We start from the raw sequence: 14,105 nt of genomic DNA on the forward strand, positions 1-14,105 counted from the left end.
TCACAGGAGTATTGGCAATAAAACCGAGCTTAACCTCTCTTTCTCTTTGATCATTTTAATGCTGCTCATTTTTATTTTGGGTTGTCCGATTCTAGCCTTCCATTTTCATTATCAATCCACGCCCTGTTCTCCCTATATATCAGTCACTGTTTCATATCACACAAAGAGCGAGTGATATACAGAGAATATGGGGGAAGATTCTCAGCTGGTGTAAATCAATATACATCCATCGAAGACAGTGGAACTATGCCAATTTGCACCAGCTGAGGGTCTAGCTCTGTATTCAGGTGACACTAACTATATACTGATTTATGAAATTACTTTAGAAGTGTGGGCATAAATGGGATATTAGTGACAACCATCAATGTTCTCTTTATGAGATAAAGCCCCTATTCTGTCTAAATTCCTAGGATCTGGCTCTGACTATCATGTCCAGTACACATACTCTCTTCTTTACATTTGGATGTAAATTTAATAAAAACAAGATGGCACTCCAGGCAATGCATTTCATAGTGATTATTTCACTTCCTGGGTGGTTAAATTTACTTGGCTTTCAGCCTTATATTTGCTATGTATAATTCTGCTAAAATTGTCAGGAATCATACTGCCTGTTCTAACAGAATACAAGATATATTTGCAGAGGTAAAGGCTATAGGGATCAACTGGCTTCCTCCCTTTTGCTTAATCTTAATCTCATCTTTCTGGGTTTTTACCATGCCTCCAAGATTCTCCTCCTTCAAAAGCATAGCCAGGTGTCACTCCCATAATCATGTAAGCACCATTTCATTCATGCTTTAATCCTGTTCAGAGTTCTGCAGATGGGGCTTCAACAAGTGCCATACATAGTAACTGAATATATCGCCTTCTTAATTTAGTATTCAGTCCCTCTGTTAATGCAAGCCAGTTGTATCCTTTCCCCACTCATCATCATGCCTTCCTCCAGCCTACCTTCTAAACCTCAAATTGCCTCTCATTTCTGAGTCAAATTACCTTCCTCTCTTTACTCCTTCACAGTGGGATCTTGGATCTTAGACCAGGAGATGAGATGAGCAGCCCTGAGTTGGGAACCATAAAAGCAGACAAATCTAGGGAGGAGTCTTGGACTACATGTTATGTTGTTCCTTTGCCTATTAATCATGTCAAACTCCAGGAAGTGGGGAGTTTTGACCTATAAAACATGTGTTGAGTGTGTTTTGAAGCCAGTGGGAAAGTTACCTGCTCACAGGCCTGATCTTAGTCATCAATGCACATAATCTACTGAGAACCGTTGCGCCAGACAGAATAACAATGGGATGATGGCATCATATTAGGCATCATAGAGTGAAGTTTCCAGATCTGGCTCAATCCTGTGAGTCCACAAATCTCTGAGGCAGCCCCACGGGTGACACCAGGTAGAGTCAAGGTATGCACCCTATGCACATCAATGGAAAGTTTAAGAGCATGATGTGGTGGGGTGTTTTTGTCCATCATGGTGACATAGCTGAAGAGCATGCAATGCTGCTTTTGAATGTAGTGAGTGATTGGAAGATGACGAGATCTCTGTGAGATGATGGCATTTTGCACAAAGTTATCTCAGAGCAGAATTGTTTTTGTGGCCATAAGCGAGACATGGACTCATGCAGAAGGCAGCAAGACCTAGTCATCAGAGGATATATAGTTTGCTGCAACCATATGGACTTGCAGCTTATTTAGATGAACTTGTTAATGCTTTCCATGATGCTTGACCCCAACTACATCAGGGGTTCTGCCAGTCATTGCTGAGGTTCTGGACCCTGCTCTTCTGGCATAAGATGTTCAACGCCATAGTTTGGGCAATATCTTGCAAACCTTGAAGAGCAGGGCTGAAATTCTCTGGCTTCTCCACAAGCAGAGCAATGTCAATCAGCACAGTCTTGGTCGGTGAACACTTCCTGACCAACCTCCAACAGGCCTAATGAATTAGTAATATTATGTGAAAACAATTGATTCTGCTGTATAAAATTACCTTCATAATACTGCCAAGGTCAGTGTCTGTGTGGCCAGTCTGCTATATATATGATAGTCATTTCTTTTTGGCATTGCAAATGCTCAAGCTGTGCCAGTGAAATGTTCCTTTGCGTGGTGAATATGTTGTGTTGGTAAATACCATTTCTATAGGAGAGTTGGATGGCAGGATTTTTCTTTTTACTGTAGCCAACTTTAAATTGAATTTAAACAAGGCATGAAGTCCTGGAGTATAAAAAGGGATGCTTCTGTACGTTACTGTACCTATCAGACAAGGGAGTGACAGCATCAACATTTTAAAAGGACATTATCAGAGCCAGAGAAAATTAAGTCAAGGATGCTGATTTGAGAATGTGGGGCTAGCTGGTGTTTTTGTAAAGAGTCCCTGGATCTAGCATTTACATTTTTTGCCTTCATTTCATCAATTAGAATGGCATAGGCAGACAGATATATGGATTAAATACTTCATATAGTTGTCTTATGCGTTATGCAATTCTATATTTTGCCAAAAAAATAAGAGGCTATTAATGGATTCAATTTGGTTTCTGTTTCTTGGGCCAAGTATCTGAGACACGATTTAAAATAAAAAACTTCTATAAATGTTTCTTAAAGAAACAAAAGAAAATGGCTGGAAGTTGATCTAAGACACATTCAGACTGAAAATAGGCATAATTTTTTAAGTGAGGGTAATTTACCAAGGGTTGCAGTGGATTATCCATCATTGACAATTATTAAATCAATATTGGATATTTTTATTACTAGATCTGCTCTAGCAATTATTCTGGGGAAGTTCTGTGGTCTATGTTGTACAGGGAGGTCAGACTAGATGGTAACAGTGGTCCCGTCCGGCCTTTGAATTTATGAAAAAAACAATTTAATTCATGAAACAAAACAAATGAAAACAACAATTATTGCCAAATTCAATTTTATAAACTTTCTTTCAATAAAAATTGGACCACATGGACACAAAAGAAAAAAATGGGCACTGACTAATGTTCTTGTTTACTTCCAAGAAAAATGTTATTTCGGCTTCTAAACAGAAGGGGGCAAAATTAGGAATGTATAAATTTACTCTTGCTGAAAACAGTGCTGAACAAAATTTTAGGGCCAAATTACATCTACTGTGTATGTGTGTGCTAGTGTGGACTGAGGGAAGAAAATGAGAAGGTATCTATCCTTATTCCCTCAACCCCTGTTTAAAGAAGCAGCCATATTGTTGCGGCTTGTGCTCTTTCAGTATATACAGAAGGATGACTAGTACTGCTGGATGCATTTAATGCCCCAAGATGGTAAGGAATGTATCCAGGGTCCTTCCAGCCATCCCTGCATATGATCATGTCCGCTGGTCAGCATGGAGGGAGCACTCACATTGCACCATTTTAAAGCTGCTGCAAGTGCTGCTTCCAGCCACACAAGCATTATTTTTCTGACTCTACCCCATTGATGCATAATACGTCCAGTCTCTTGGGCACTACACACTTATCCCTTGCACCCCAGTGTGCTTGTACTACACAAGCCACAATATCACTCTTAGGATTGCAAAAAATACTATTTAAATGATTGTGTCTAGATCCCTACTGTATTTACAAAACTATTGCTACGTTATCTGAAACAAATCCATGTACAGAAATTTGAGTGTAATCCACACAACATGTGCAGCAAATGGTCAGTATAAATTAAACCAGGTGAATGACCTCATACAACAACAAACACACTTACTAACCGAGCCAGGAAAACTATTCCATTCTATTATCATTTGGTTCTTACTAGCCAAGGGCCCTTCCTCAGTGCATTCCATCCTTCAATTAAACTGCTGTGCAAGATGATTTAAGAGGGACTGATGAAAACTAAATAGATATTAAGGCATGCTGCCATAATAGGATTAGTTTTATTTTCCAATCACAAAACTGGAAAAAAACCCACAAACAAGAAATAAAGTAGATTTCATTCTGAATTTAAAATGGGAGATTAGCTCTGCAGGTGGAAGAAGGTTTTTCTGAAGAAGCCATTAGCTTCACACATTGGATTTCTATTGCCTAAGAGAGTGAAGTCTAAATGAGAAATACATATGGATAAACTGAGGGTTTGATATCTTTATTTCATAAAGAAACAGGTGGACAGAGATATACACTAATTCAAGAGCTTTCGAGAAGCAATTCTTTATTTTGCTGTTTTGGTGGCTGCTCTCAACAGCCATAGCTAAGCAATCTGGATGATACTGATTGTATTAAAACATTTCAGGAACACATTGCAAATAAATGCAGGGTGAAACACACCCAACATTTCAGAAACTGAGTTTGGGAATGCCTACATCACACAGATTAAATCTACACAAAAGATGAATTAAATAACACAGTCCCGCAAAGCAAAGATCTGGTCTAGATCAAGCAAACTACTTAACACATGTATTTAACTTTGAAGACCTGTATAGTCCCACTGAAGCCAATGGGACTATGCCCAGGCTGGAAGTTAAGCGTGTGCTTTAAGGGGTTTGACCAGTCAAGAGCAGACTGCCCAGCACTTAGCACAATTGTGCTCATGGAGCCCAATAACATGAGATATTGAGTCTCTCCTTGAGGTCCTGATTGTTCTCAACTCCTTCTAACTGAATATTTTTGAGCAGCATGTAATGGAATACAAAGTAAGTAAAGCATAAAGGGCCAGAAAACAGATTTAGACTCCGATTTCCTCAAACTGACCTTTGATTATGCTTTCACATTTTCTGCACCTACATCAAACTGAGGGCCCATTTCATAACACATGGGTAAGCATGGCAGGATTAGATTTTTATTGGTAAATGTCAGTAAACATCGATTTTACCATACACACACAAACCAACAGAAAAATATTTCTATTGATAATAATAGAAATTTTCAGACAGGCAACATAAGAAAAAGCTTTCTGCTTGAAAACTTATCAGAGTTTTATTTAAAGATATTTACTTTGTATATTTTGACAAGTGATGTTGACAATCTGTGTTTTAATAAAGCTTTAACTTTTTGAATCTCAAAGTCTACTGTCACTAAATAATCATTGTCTGAGCCCCTAATTCTGGCCTCTTCTTCTTGCAACTGTGAACATTAAAATAGCTAAAAAAATTAAAAATGCTTACACCCCATAATTTTGCACAATTATGAAAATTTAGATTGATAAAAATAGAAAAATGCTTACAAATGAATGTAGGTTAGGGCTGTTGATTAATCGCAGTTAACTCATGCGATTAACTCAAAAAATTTATCATGATTAAAAGTAATGACAATTTAAAAATTAATAGTGATTACTTGCAAATTTAATCACACTGTTAAACAATAGAATAAGAATTGAAATTGATTACATATTTTGGATGTTTTTCTCCATTTTCATATATTTTTAATTCTGTGTTGTAACTGAAATCAAAGTGTATGTTATTTTTATGACAAATATTTGCACTGTAAAAATGACAAACAAAAGAAATAGTATTTTTCAATTCAACTCATACAAGTACTGTAGTGCAACCTCTTTGTCATGAAAGTGCAACTTACAAATGTAGATTTTTTTTGTTACATAACTGCACTCAAAAACAAAACTATGTAAAACTTCAGCACCTACAAGTCCACTCAGTCCTACTTCTTGTTCAGCCAATCACTAAGACAAACAAGTTTGTTTACATTTACAGGAGATAATGCTTCCTTCTTATTTACAATGTCACCAGAAATTGAGAACAGGCATTTGCATGGTACTTTTATAGCCGGCATTGCAAGGTATTTACATGATAGGTATGCTAAACATTTGTATGCCCCTTCATGCTTTGGCCACCATTCCAGAGGACATGCTTCCATGCTGATGATGCTCATTTAAAAAAATAATGCATTAAATAAATTTGTGACTGAACTCCTTGGGGGAGAATTGTATGTGATCTATTTTACCCACATTCTGCCGTATATTTCATGTTATAGCAGTCTCAGATGATGGCCCAGCACACGTTGTTCATTTTAAGAACACTTTCACTGCAGATTTCACAAAACGCATGTGAGATTTCTAAAGATAGCGACAGCACTTGACCCAAGGTTTAAGAATCTGAAGTGCCTTCCAAAATCTGAGAGGGACGAGGTGTGGAGCATGCTTTCAGAAGTCTTAAAAGAGCAACACTCCGATGAAGAAACTACAGAACCTGAACCACCAAAAAAAGAAAATCAACCTTCTGCTGGTGGCATCTGAGTCAGATAATGAAAATGAACATGCATCAGTCCTCACTGCTTTGGACTGTTATCGAGCAGAACCTGTCATCAGCATGGACACGTCACCTGGAATGGTGGTTGAAGCATGAAGAGACATATGAATCTTCAGTGCATCTGGCACGTAATCATCTTGTGACATCGGCTACAATAGTGCCACAAGAACACCTGTTCTCACTTTCAGGTGACATTGTAAACAAGAAGCAGGCAACATTATCTCCTGCAAATATAAACAAACTTGTTTGTCTGAGCAACTGGCTGAGTAGAAGTAGAACTGAGTGGACTTGTAAGCTCTAAAATTTTACATTTTTTTATTTTTGAATGTAGTTTTTTTGGTACATAATTCTACATTTGTAAGTTCAACATTCATGATAAAGAAATTGCACTACAGTTCTTGTATTAGGTGAACTGAAAAATACTATTTCTTTTGTTTTTTACAGTGCAAATACTTGCAATCAAAAATAAATGCAAAGTTGAAAAGGTAGAAAACATCCACAAATATTTCAATAAATGGTATTCTATTATTGTTTAACACTGCGATTAATCAGTCGATTAATCACAATTTTTTTAATTGCACAATTAATCATGATTAATTTTTTTAATCACTTGACAGCCCTAATATAGATATTATCTGTCAAAATTATAAAAAATAAACATTGAATTCTGCCAAGCTTACACATGGGTATATAATTACTTGTTTTGTGGATGTGGCCAGGCACATACATACTTAAGTACTATAAAATGCACAGCAACCTTTTGTATGCAGAAAATTGGGTGCCATTTCTGCAAATCTGTCTTTTTATACACACATTTGCTGTGAGATGCACTTACTTTTCAATGTGCAAGTGCTATTCAAACACCACAAACATGGCATTTTATTTTAAAAGCCCCTCAGCCATGGCCACATTCCTTTTGATAAATATTGCACATAACCTGTTTGAAAGTACCAAAAATACTGTTAAGATACATGATCATATTTTATTAGGAGTGTAGCAAATAACATACCAACTGATTTCTTCTGCAGGGAGGTATGTGTCGAACTCAGTTTGTGAAGAGCGCTAAAGTATATTAAAAATTATGTTTTAAACATGGTTCAGACACGTTTGGGTTGAGTCCACAAAGTAAAAGTCCATTCTACTGTCCTTGACTACCAGTGGTTGACCCATTGATAACAAAGAGAGGTTTGATCAGAGATAGAGAGCAGGACGTATGATCCTTCCTTGTAAGCTGCTGCTTGACATGGTGGGACGGCTTGTGTATTGCAATGACCATGAAAGCTATGCCAATAGGAGTTTTAAATCCTGATAGGGTCACTTGAGCTGGAAAGATAACACAAAAAGCAGCCCACTGGCCCTCCAGGTTGGGGGTTGAGTGATAGGTCAACCAATCCTGGTAAGAAAAACAGAAACAAGGAATGGAACAGCCTTCTTGTGCTCTAAGAGATGGTTGATGGCACAGGTAGGATTCAGATTCAGGATGTGATCATTAGGTAAAATATTTCCCTTGTGTCATAACTACACTTTAAGTGCTAGATTGGGATACCAGAATATAGCCAACAGTAAGGGATGGTGAGTTGCTGCATTGCCCTAGGCGCATCCCAGAGAAGGAGTGGTACTCAACAAGCCACAGTTCCCGTTCTATTCCTCCATTGTTCTAAGATGGTAGTAATAGAGTGACCAGATGTCCCGATTTTATAGGGAAAGTCCCAATTTTGGGGTCTTTTTCTTATATAGGCTCCTATTACCCCCCCACCCCCTGTCCTGATTTTTCACATTTGCTGTCTGGTCACCCTAGGTAGTAATTTTCTGCTGACATATGTCTGTACCCCCAAGTAATAGAATGCTAAACTGTATTATACTGTTCAGCCATTAGGCGGCACTATGTATAAAATATTTAAGCAAACATGGGCCATACCTGGGAAAGCATTAATGGATCTTATGATGAATACATTTGGTGTGTATAAGTAAGCTCTCAAGCCAGTCCATATCTGGTACAGAAGGACATGATGCTGTGTCAGGAGTAAACTAAGAATAGAAACAGTTGAAAAACAGCAACAAAAGTTGCAAACAGAAGGAAAACAGCAACAAAAATTGCAGGATCTCATCATCATGTCACTCTTCAATGCCCCAGTGAACTTCAGCTTTGACAAACCTTCACAATGGACAGACTGGAATCAGTAGGTAGCAAGATTTTGAATTGCAAACAAACTCCACAAAGAAACTGGGGATATACGGGTATCTTTTAAAATTTATGCTATGGAGAAGTAAACAGATCATTTCTTTAAATCCTTTGACTTACTGTAGATGGTCACAAAGCTGGCAATGACAGGGTTCTGGCTATGTCTGAGGCACACTTTATGCATTAGAGGAATGTGGTTTATGAAAAAGCATGTTTTCAGCAGGGAATTCAAGAACCAGGGGGAAATGTTGAATGTTTTATAAGGGCTCTGCATACATTGGCTGTATTCTGGGAATGCAAAACATGAAAATATCAGAGATAGGCTGGCTATTGGGTTAGCAGATACAAACCTTCCACAGGAGCTTCAACTGAAGAGAGATTTAACCCTAGCCACAGCTATTCAAATAGAAAAATGGTCTGAACTGATGAGACAGCAAAATCTAGAGAAATTTGACAGTGCTGAAAAATCTGAAACTAGCCTAGAAACAGCATACATTATTGGCGTGTTAAAATTGATTATCATAAAACCCTGTAGGCAAGGAGAGTGAATTCCCAGGCTAAGAGGGACAAATTCCATACTACATGCACAAGGTGTAGAAAAAGTCATAGCCTAAGAAATGATGCATGTCCAGTTGCAGGCATATGGTGTAATAAATGCATGAAATATGGACATTCTGTGGCTGTTTGCTGCACCAAAGCACTCAGGGCGTTGACTCATATTACAGATAATCAACAGTGATTGCTTCTGGGATCTATCACTTCTGATGATGCAGAGCCTGCATGAAACTGAATATTCATGGCAAGACTACTGACTTTAAAATTGACTCAGGAGCTGACATCACCAGACATCTCAGAAGGGATTTACAATCACCTTTAACCCCTCCAAAAGCTGAAGTCATCTGACACAGCTCTGACAAGCCCCAGAGGCATTCTGAACTGCATGCAACATGTGATGAAGCAGAGAAACCATCTGCCAGCATGGAAAGGATTAAAGAGAGCCTTGGGGGCTCAGCAAGCCCTGTCCTGTTATGTCTGCAGCCAACGCCAGGCCTGGGGGGAAAGGAAAAGGACAGAACCTTGCTAAATTCAGGGCTGACTGGTGATGAGGCAGGAGCTAGCCTGTCAGCCAAGTCATCCACCAGGAAAGAAGCACCATTTTTTTGGCTAAAGGTAACAGCCTTCTCAGCCATAGCTTACCAGCCATGAGGGGTCCAGTGAGAAATGTTGAAGAACTTGGTGGAATATTTGGTGATATTAGACTTTTGAAAGGAGATCCAGTACAAATAACCTAAAGAGACAATGCTGAAACATATACAGTACATACACGTTGCAGGATTCCTATCCCATTACTTTGTAACGTGTAAACTGAATTAAAGAGAATGGAGCGGATTGGCATAATCAAGAAAATTGCTGAGCCAACAGCATGTTGTGCTCCAATGGTACCAATTATAAAGAAAAATGGAAAAAATATGAACCTGTGTGGATCTTAAAAGACTTAATGAAGTAGTTGTGAGAGAAAAATATATCCTCCCAACACCGGATGACATCCTCCCGGAAGTGAAAGGAGCTACATTATTCTCCAAGTTGGATACCTAGAGTGGATTCTGGCAAATTCATTTAGTCAAAGAAAGTGCTAAATTGACTACATTTATCACACCTTTTGGAAGATTTTGCCTCTGAAGACTACTTTTTTTGATTAACAGTGCATCTGAAACTTTCCAGAGAATGATGGCAGAACACAAATGGAGTTGTAGTTTTCATGGACGATATTATGGTATATGTATCTTTGATGGAAGAACACAACAAAATGCTCAGTGAAGTCCTAAGTCTAATCAGTCAGTCAGGACTGAGGCTAAACAAGGAAAAGTGCATTTTCTGCCGACCCTAAATCAAGTTTTCGGAAGAGACAGTAAACAAAGAGAAAATAAAAGCAATTTAAGAATTGAATGCAGCAACTAATGTGCCAGAACTAAAATGTATATTGTTGTCAATACCTACAAGACCTTTCTACAGTGACAAAACCACTGCATGAACTGTGGAAATCCAACACATCTTGGCTATGGAGGCCAAATCAAGAAAGTGCTTCAGAAAGGTAAAATAAATTATCTCAACTGCTCCAGTTCTCAGATTCTACAGTGTGAACAAACCCACAATGGTCAGTGTGGATGCAAGCAGCTATGGCCTAGGTGGTGTATTGTTGCAGCAATATGGGTCTGAGTGGAAGCCAGTTGCATTTTGCTCTTGTACACTCACAGAAGCAGAAAATGATATGCAGAGATTGAAAGTGAGTGCCTGGCAAGCATATGGGCATATGAGAACTTTTACAGATATCTGTGTGAGCTGGATTTGTTTATACTGATAACAGACCACTAATCGCTTGAAATCCTCATCAGTGGGAAAGACCTGAATTAAGCACCATTGAGATGCCAATATCTATAGCTAAATTTAATTTGATTTAACCCAAACTACTAAATATGTTCCTGAGAAAAATCTGGTTGTGCTCTGTCATGGACCCCAGCATTGCACTCAACTACCCATGAGCTCCAGGATGAGGTAAAGGCATATATGGATGCTGTGAACACATACAGACCAGTGTCAGAAAACACTACAGCAGCTATAAAAAGCAACCTAGACAGACACACAACTTCAGGAAGTTCTAAGTTACACTAGGAGAAGCTGGTCCAAGTATCTGAAGTACACTAAGGAAGTGAAAAGAGACTACTTTGTGGTGTATGGACAATTAAGCAAGTCAAGTGGACTCATGATTAAAAGCAATTGAATCATAATTCCAAATGAAATGAGAGGAAGAATCCTAAACTGCATCCATGATTAACTAAATGCCATGAATGGGCCACCCAGTCAGTGTGATAGCTGGGCATCAATAAGGACATAAAGAATAAAGTATCTGCATGTGAACATCACAGAACTAGCAGACTAACACAACACATAGAACCTTTAATAACAACACCTCTACCAATCAAGAAACTAGATATAGATTTATGCGAATTCAGAGGACATTATTACCTAGCGGTCATGGACTATTTTTCCAGCTATCTAGAAATAATGTAGTTGAAAAACATAATATGTTTCAGTTTATTGAGAAATTGAAGTGCACTCTTGCTTACTCTGGTATTTGAGAAGACCTAGAGATGGACAACAGACCACAATTCATGTCAGCAGAATATGCAGTCATATTCTGAATGGAATATGATTTTGATCATATTACTAACAGCCCACATTACCCACAAGAGAATGGAGAAGCTGAGAGAGCTGTACAGACAACCAAGAAAATCCTACAGTAGGAAGATTAATTCCTCACTCTTCTGAGTTACAGATCAAAACCAGTAGTAGCTAAGATATAGTCCAGCAGAACTCCTGATCATCAGCATATGCACAATGTGTCCAACCATTTAATGGCATCATCATCAGCCAGATGAGGCGCTGGTAGCCCACCATTGAAATAAGTCAGTGGGCACTTGACAGTAATATGCAACATAATCTGAAGTTGACTGAAGCTGCATAATGGGTCATTAGTAAAACTCCATTTAAAGAGATTGGCCACACTGTTACTCTGCCCTGTTTGAAACTGGTTCAGAGATGTCCAGAGGTGTCTTGGCAGACCAAATCCTGGTGGACTGATGGTTGGGTCAGTGACGAGAGAGTAATAAACAACTATCATCGTTGACTACTCGTTGTGCCAAGCAGATTCCACCGTCATGTCCTGTGGTGGCATAAATGGCCATAAAGAGTGTCGAGTAGAAAGGAGAGCTGATCGGTGGTTGAAGAGGTCTGCATATAATGGCAGGTCACTACTTTCACAGATCTTAGCCAGGAGCGTGACAGAGGCCTTTGCACAGCAAATATCTGGCAGTGCTATGTTGCTAACTATCAGTAGCCATGGCAACAAAGTTGCCCATAAAATCCCGGTAGCAATACTCATAGCTTTGTTAAACTGTATGTCGACCAGCCTCATGTGAGACGAGCAGCACCGGACAGGAGCACAGTACTCTGCTGTTGAATAGCAGAGGACAAGGTCTGATGATCTAAGCATCCAGGCTCTCACACCCCAGGTTGAACTGGCCAATTTTCTGAGCAGGGTGTTCTGAGTGCTGACACATAAACACACTGTCAGCAAGGGTATTGGACAACTCAAAATTTGTAGGGGTCCTTGCCCGGATTAAGAATGGCTATAATCTTTGCTTGATGTCAGGTGCATGGTAACTTCTTCTCATTGATGATCCATACGTAGAAGTTAATAAGCCACTGTGATGCCTTTGGTCCAAGGCACTTGAGGAATTCCAGCAAGATGTTATTCTAGCCCACTGCTATGCCTAGCTTGATGGAGTTAAAGGTTTTATGTAGCTCATCGACCGTAAATGAGTCTGGTTGACTCCTACCTATATTCTGATGTCAAAGTTGGCGCCATTCATCATATATATTGCATTTGAATTGCTTCTCCAGGAGGACCTTTGCTACCCACAGGATGGCTTGCAAACTTGCTGAGCTTAACCAGAGGGCAATTTTGACCTGAAAGTTGTTGAGCAGTGCCCAGCCAGTGGATCAAGTTTTAGCATTTCCGGCTGGAATAGGTGAAGTTAAGCTTCTCCATTGAGTGAGCCTGGCGGTATCCAGAGACTTAATCAGGTGGTCAGCAATGTCCAAGTCGCCAGATAATTTGAATTTCCTGAGCTAGGCTTGACATTCAGCCTCAGGCAGGGAGTGTAAATTGGATGACAGCCCCATGGTATAACTAAGCATGCAGCTTTATAAATGTTGGGAAGACAACTCAGAACTACTGTTCAAACTTTGGAAAATAATCTCTCTTCAAAGTGACCAGACATGAAGAGAACAGTCAAGTTAGATAAAAAAAAACTTATGAAAACTTTTACAACAAATATCACTCAGACAACTGTCAGGTCTATAATCTGGTGACCATGTTCACATCAAATTGGATGGAGAAAAAGGATTGACAACTCCAGCTGTTGTAAAGAAAAATAATTTAATGCCCAGGCCACATGTGATTGAGACTGACGGTGGATAGTTCAGCTGAAACCATTAACATCTACAATTTATTCCTCAGAAATAACAGTCAACAGAGTAAACTCTATAGATGGCAGATGTAGAACAAGAAGAAGAAGACTGAAGGATTCCAAATTGCCTATACTTCTACATATGGATCATCAATGAGAAGAAGTTACCATCCACTTGACATCAAGCAAAGATTATAGCCATTCTTAAACCGGGCAAGGACCCCTACAAATTTTGAGTTGTCCAATACCCTTGCTGACAGTGTGTTTATGTGTCAGCACTCAGAACACCCTGCTCAGAAAATTGGCCAGTTCAACCTGGGGTGTGAGAGCCTGGATGCTTAGATCATCAGACCTTGTCCTCTGCTATTCAACAGCAGAGTACTGTGCTCCTGTCCGGTGCTGCTCGTCTCACATGAGGCTGGTCAACGTACAGTTTAACAAAGCTATGAGTATTGCTACCGGGATTTTATGGGCAACTTTGTTGCCATGGCTACTGATAGTTAGCAACATAGCACTGCCAGATATTTGCTGTGCAAAGGCCTCTGTCACGCTCCTGGCTAAGATCTGTGAAAGTAGTGACCTGCCATTATATGCAGACCTCTTCAACCACCGATCAGCTCTCCTTTCTACTCGACACTCTTTATGGCCATTTATGCCACCACAGGACATGACGGTGGAATCTGCTTGGCACAACGAGTAG

This window comes from Lepidochelys kempii, chromosome 2 (assembly GCF_965140265.1).
Source record: "Lepidochelys kempii isolate rLepKem1 chromosome 2, rLepKem1.hap2, whole genome shotgun sequence".
In the NCBI taxonomy this organism is placed as follows: Eukaryota; Metazoa; Chordata; order Testudines; family Cheloniidae; genus Lepidochelys; species Lepidochelys kempii.